Source organism: Anthonomus grandis, chromosome 14, assembly GCF_022605725.1.
Source record: "Anthonomus grandis grandis chromosome 14, icAntGran1.3, whole genome shotgun sequence".
Lineage (NCBI taxonomy): Eukaryota > Metazoa > Arthropoda > Insecta > Coleoptera > Curculionidae > Anthonomus > Anthonomus grandis.
In genome coordinates this window covers 19,256,869-19,263,921 of record NC_065559.1, presented here as the reverse complement: position 1 = coordinate 19,263,921, position 7,053 = coordinate 19,256,869, and the positions used below count along the sequence as shown (strand labels likewise).

Below are 7,053 nucleotides of genomic sequence, written 5' to 3'. Positions count from 1 at the left end.
AAATAATTACCGATAATGGAACCGAATTCAAAAATTCATTAATTTCAGAATTACTCGATATACACAAAATTAAAATCCATTTCATTTGTCCAAATCATCCTGATTCAAATGGTATGATAGAAAGATTTCATTCAACTATTTTAGAGCATATTCGAATTCTAAATACCACTGGATTTTTAAAGACACCCACTAATAAAAAAATGATTTACTCTGTTCTCGCATATAATCATACAATCCACTCATCTACAAAATTTAAACCAATTGATATAGTTAATGGCCATATTACGGAAAATAGTCCTTTTGATATAAAACTTGATCAACTATTGATTAACGATTATGTCAATTCGCATAAAGAAAAAGTTAAATTGCTCTATTCCCAAATAAATGAAAAATTACATCATAATAAAGAAACTGTAATTGAAACCCGCAATAAAAATCGTGACGACCCTGAAATATTTGCACCTGATCAGCAAGCATATGTGAGAAAACACATAAGACAAAAAACCGCTAATGTTTTTAAAAAACCGACAATTCTTAAAACTACTGCTAATGTTCAAAAAACGGTTTCCACAGAACTTGATAAAAAGATTCACATGAATAATTTAAAAAGACCGCGTAAGAAACCTTATTCCTTTGATAACAACGACTAGAGTTGTTTATTTTTAATTATCTTATTTCTTTTAGATTGCTCACGTTCATCGTGGGAATGCAAGGAAACGACGATATAGAAATTAGAAACCTAAGTAGCCATGCTGGCTTAATTCCAATAAATTTAGGATCTGCTAAAATTCAAGAATCAAGCTATAATCTAATACATTATTTTAACCTTAATCCGTTAATTTTAGAGATAGGACAACTAGATAAGAAAACTAATAATTTAACCTTAGTATTAAAAAATGATAAGAATTTTTATAAAAATAATTCTCTTAATCAGCTAAAAATTTTAAGTTTAATTAAAGATAAGGTAGATATAAAGCTTCATGAAATATTACCTAATGTCAGAGTAAAAAGAGGTTTAATCAATGGACTAGGGTCAATATTTAAATCAATTAGTGGTAATTTAGATGCATCAGATGGAGAGCGGTATGATACGTTAATAAAACAATTAGAACAAAACCAAGGGAAATTAGCAAATAACTTGTATAATCAATATAAAATATCTTTAAATGTTATTGATCAATTTAATGTTACGATAAGCAAAATTATAAATAATCAAAAAATATTGGAAAATAAAATGAATGATATTTACTCATTGATTTTAGGATCTGAAGGACATTATTTGGTTATCAAAGATTATTTAGATCAATTAATTAACCTATATGAAGTTATTAATTCTGTTTTACAAGATATTGAAAATTCTATCTCTTTTGCAAAAATAAATGTGATGCATCCAAGTATTATAAAAACAAAAGATTTATATCATGAACTCCTTAAACTCGAAAAACAATTAAATAATAAAAAGTTACCTTTTGCAGTAACATTAGAAAATACATTTTTAATTCAAAAGTTTATCGATATAGAATGTTATATTGTAAATAATAAAATAACATATTTCCTAAAAATACCAATTATGCAACCTTTTACTTTTACATATTATCATTTATATTCTGCACCAATATTTAATGGGAGTCAATTTAAGGCGATTGTACCACGCAATAAATTTTTGCTTAAAAATGAGCTATACTATTCCTTCACGAGCGACCCTTGCAAGAAAGCTACCAGACAACAATATATATGCCAGAAGATGACACTTGAAGATATTACTGACGAAGCACCCTGTGAGATCCTGCTTTTGGAGAATAAAAATACTTCCACCTGCAAAAAGGTCCAAATAGTTGCTACCAAATCCAAGATTCTGCGCATCGAAGAATCCAATCAGTTTACTGGAATTCTTCCTAATCAAGAGGTCATTAAACTCAACTGTAATAAACAAATTGAGTCAATTCGTTTAAAAGGCAGTTTCCTTTTTAACGTACCTCAAAATTGTGAAATTGTTACCAATCAAGCGAAGTTCCTGATCGATAAGCCAATTGTAAGCATCCAATCAATGATACTTCCAAGAATCGTGGAACCAACGTTCGAAGAAAAATCTTCAAGTTTCAAAATCCACCTTGACGACATCAGATTGGACGAACTTCATGCTGTAAAACATCAAATTTTGCAAAATCCGCCCTTTCACCTAATCGAACAACAATCAATAATTGGAAGCCCTAGTTTATGGACGATATTTATTTATTTATTATTAATAATTGTAACTAGTTATTTCTGCTACAAGAAGTTCCTGTATACCAGATGTTCGAAAAGATCGACCAATCCAGAAGCTGCCAATGTTGGAGATGTTCAACTTCCACCCTAGCCCATGAAGTTGAATTTTAGGAGGGAGGAGTTATGTGACGAGCCACCCTGTACAACCATGGAAGCCACTAGCTGCTGACCCTGCATTTTATTACAACAAAACTGTTTCATTGTTTATTATCGAGTTAGTCAATTGAAGTTGCTAAGACAATTAGCATGTAATTTGTATTAATTAATTTTCAAATAAAATAATATTTTTTAAAAAGGCGTTTTGGTTGTTAAGATAGTTAAATCATGTGACAAAAACATTTTTCTAAAGTGTTAATAATAAAAATGATAAATAAGTTCTTTCCACGCTTTACTTACTTCAAGCGAGAGCAAGAATGACATCTGCTAACTCAGATCGCCTCCGTTGCCCGCTTCTTCTAATATTATTATTATCCAACTCCGTTTCTGCCGGATACGCAAGTGGGATATCTTCTAATGGGAGCTCCATAGGATCTAGCTCATCTTTTAAATATTTTGCTACATTGTGTAATATACAACAGCATATGACAAATTTTGGAACTTTTTCTATGGATACCCGCACTTTATATTGTAGCATCGGAAATCGTTGTTTTAGTTGACCAAAACATCTTTCAATTATTACACGTTCCTTTGTAAATAAATTATTATAAGCACGTTCTTGTGGTGTATTAGGATTTCTAAAAGGTACCATTAGCCACGGTGCTATACCATATCCTTCATCTCCTAAGAGTAGTGCTTGCGACCTATGAAAATCATTCCTCGCAATATTTGAAATTTCTGAATTGCTCCAAATCCGTGAATCGTGAACAGATCCTGGCCATGAAGCGTCTAAACTTTTAAACCACTCATCTGAATTACATGTGGCTTGGACATTAATGCTGTGATATCCTTTGCGATTAATGTATTCATCGCTATGAATAGGTGGCTTTTTTTATTTTTATGTGGGTACAGTCTATCACGCCCAATGCACAAGGAAAAGAATAATTTGATTGCCACTTTTGTTTCGCCTCTATTATGTCGGCAGCAGTGTGAGGAAATTTTATCCACAGACCACATTTTTCTATTAGCTTCTCAGTAACTTCCGTCACTACTTTTGAGACAGAACTTTGATGAACACCAACATCTTTTCCTACTCCTGATTGGAAACCCGGATCACCAACGTATCTCAAAAATATTTTTATTTTATCAATGTTATTTATAGCACCACCTCTTCTTTCTCCAGATTCTGTACCCAAAAAGTGATTTGATATCCACTCTACATGTTCTCTAGTAAATCGATATAACACTTTAAAATCACGATCACAGGTACGCCTTCTAGGTTTGTAATATTTTTTAGAACGCAAATTAAGAATGAACTCAGCCATAGTTCTGCCGTAGACAAACTGAAGTCTGCTATATATCAGACTCCAAAATTGTGGAGTACATTCTCCTTCCGAGGAGCATCAACAAATTTTTATTTATAGGAAAACTGAGAATGAACTCACAGCAAATTATACATAAGAGTACCTACTCAAGTGGAGCATCTGCTCCCTATTTTTATTCATATGACATGGAGTATTTGCTCCAAATTCATGAGTAGATACTAAATGCTCATTTTTATTCATACGACCCAGTATATGGTACATTTAACCAATCTTAAAATATTTATGTATCCCCTCAATAAAACATTGTAATATGGTTCGGATGTTAATGAGAGATTACTACTTGCCCCGAAGGCAACCTCAATACTGAGGTTTTTTTGAAACTCCATATCTGCAAAAACGTTTTTTTTTTTGTTGGAAAGGTGTTTTTGAATTTTACAACAAAGTTTATTGATAAAATGCAGAGTTATTATAAATGTTTATACGCTGATACTACTAAAAATAGATACACGCCTTAATTTAGTTTAAATTATTATTTATTGAAGAAAAACAAATAAACAGGAAAACACAGTTCTTTTCAAAACTTGACAAGTACTTCGCACGAAATTGAATAAAAAACAAATATTTGTATTAAAAGGGAAGTAAAATCTTGGTAAAAATATTAAATAAGAAAATATTTTATTGATTGGTTTTTTCCAACTCTACAGGGTGTGACATTTTAAACAGTCAAAAATGCTACAGTATATACAAGAACCATAAAAAAGTACTTTGAGATAGGAAATCGATGGTCGAAAGTGCCTCCAAAATACAGGTTGTTGAAATTTCTCAAAATTTCAGTTTTTTTCCCACTGTATTAAAAACGCTTTAAGCTATTTAAATGAATTTTTTAGGTTTTAAATGATAGGTAATGAATTTTATAAGGAATTGCAAGTAATTTGACTTGTCCATTTGACTTGCAGCACATGCACGGCAAATATTTTATAAAAAAACAAATACTTCCCTGTTAAAAAAAAAATCTGAATATTTTGTTTATTTCTAACAAAACTCCCCTTGAATTTTTGCGGTCCGACAAACCGCTTTGGTGCACAAAAATAAAATGCATTCTAGCGTTCTTTATTTTAATATTTTAATTTTATTAGTTATTTTGATTTCCCGAAAATTTTAGGTAGTTTTTTATGGTAATCTCCATGAAATAAATAATAATAATATTAATAATAACAAGGTGTGTACATATTTTTGTTATGTTTAATGTAACTATCGTATTTTTACAGTATGGGAGTCACTTTTTTAGGAGATCGGTTTGAAAGTCAATTTTTGAAGAAGATCGAGATATCATACCCAATTGCTTTCTTAGATCAGAACTATAACAAAAGGTGGATTGTAGAGGTGGTCCAGTCCCTTAGCCAACAGTGAAGTATCGCTTTGTGTAGTAAAGTATCGTGCTGTTTTTTTACAAAATATTTGCCGTGCATATGCTGCAAGTCAAATGGACAAGTCAAATTTTATCATTTAAAACCCAAAAAAAATCATTTAAATCGCTTAAAGCGTTTTTAATACAGTGGGAAAAAAACTAAAATTTTGAGAAATTTCAACACCCTGTATTTTGGAAACGAGGCACTTTCGACCATCGATGTCTTCTCTCAAACTACTTTTTTATGGTTCTTGTGTATACTGTAGCAATTTTGACTATTTAAAAGGTCACACCCTGTAGAGTTGGATAAAGAATATTCAATAAAATATTTTCTGATTTAATATCTTTACCAAGATTTTACTTCCCTTTTATTGAAAATTTTTCTTTCTATTCAATTTTGTACGAAGTACTTTAAGTCAAGTTTTGAAAAGAACTGCGTTTCCTATTTATTTCTTTTTCTTCAATAAATAATAATTTAAACTAAATTTATGCGTGTATCTATTTTTAGTAGTATCAGCTTAAAAACATTTATAATAACTATGCATTTTATCAATAAACGTTGTTGTAAAATTCAAAAACACCTTTCCTGAACAAAAAAAAAATGTTTTTGCAGATATCGAGTTTTAAAAAAACGGTCCTCATTATTGAGGTTGCAAACGGGGCAAGTAGAATTCTCCTTGTAATAAAGCACATTAACATTCGAATAATATTAAAATGTTATATTGAGGGGATACATAAATACTTTAAGATTGGTTAAATGTACCATACTGACGTATCTCTAACAATTTAACATTACTTTGTAACAAGATTAGTACATTCCCTATATGCTGGTAACGACTTTCAAGCAAATACGTGCAGAATAACAAAAAAAGTATTTCGCCAGACATTACGTTATGTAACTACTAACTAGTATTCATGCCCCACGTTGGGCGCCAATATATAGCATAGTAGTTTGCAGCCATATTAACAGATGGCAGCGGTCTCATAATGTCACCGCGGTATACTCGACACTTTTGCCCAAAAATTGATCTACGAGTATTTTTAAGCATACTTACCTGGCGTAGAGGTTACCGTGATCAACAAGGCGGTTCCTCCGGAGTGAGGCCCTTCCATTGCACTACGGTTGGGCTGACCTCTGCGATTATCCCTAATGCGGATAACTCGGGCGCGTAATTTTTGGCAGTCGGGACTGCGTACGCGCTGTCCCGGATTAAACAATTTAAATCAGTCGCAATTCAATGTTGATTCAGATTAATTTTACTACTCGTTAAGTCGTAGTTAGTGGTTAGCGATACTTTGGTTTGGTTGTGAAATATTTATCGGAAGTACTCGTTACTTTGACTAGTGAATGCGGCTCACTAGGAATATGCGATACTTATATATCGATACTTTGGTATCAGAAGAATCGGTTGAAAAATATCGATTCTCTAAAATATATGATATTTTTAAAATAACTTAAATATCAATTGATACTTTAGTATCATTTCGACACCTACAGCGAAAACTATAGTAACTCCCTTTTGCAGATTTGGAGAAAATGGGATTTAAAATAATTATGTATATAAGTTAGTATTTTCAACTAAAATTTAAGGAAACATCAATATATTGATTGTTCCTACTAACTAAATATTAAAAGATTGTATTTTTCTTTATTTTAGGTTATTTTCTTGTTTTTTTCAATAAGTTTTATTAAGTTACTATAGTTTTCGTTTGACAAAAAACAAATAAAAAGGAGATACTATACTCTTTTTACTGACAACTAGTAAATGTTAATATTAAAATCAATTTTAAATAAAAGAAAAAACAAATAGTAAATACTGTTTATTAACATAGGCTTATGTTATACATAAAAGATCGTACTAATTTATTTATCATCGTCGGTTTCATCACTTTCAGAACTACTCGCATTCCCTGGAATAGTTAGGTTTTTATGGACAGGTTTTTCTACCTCTTCTTTAA

The 7,053-nt window shown here is 31.0% G+C and overlaps 1 non-coding gene across 1 annotated transcript; it reads left to right on the top strand.

The window, feature by feature from the left end:
- Positions 1 to 6,141: 6,141 nt before the first annotated feature.
- Positions 6,142 to 6,303, top strand: LOC126744825 (U1 spliceosomal RNA). The gene has a single exon (XR_007663321.1). It is a non-coding gene; the product is annotated as a U1 spliceosomal RNA (small nuclear RNA).
- The last annotated feature ends 750 nt before the right edge of the window (positions 6,304 to 7,053 follow it).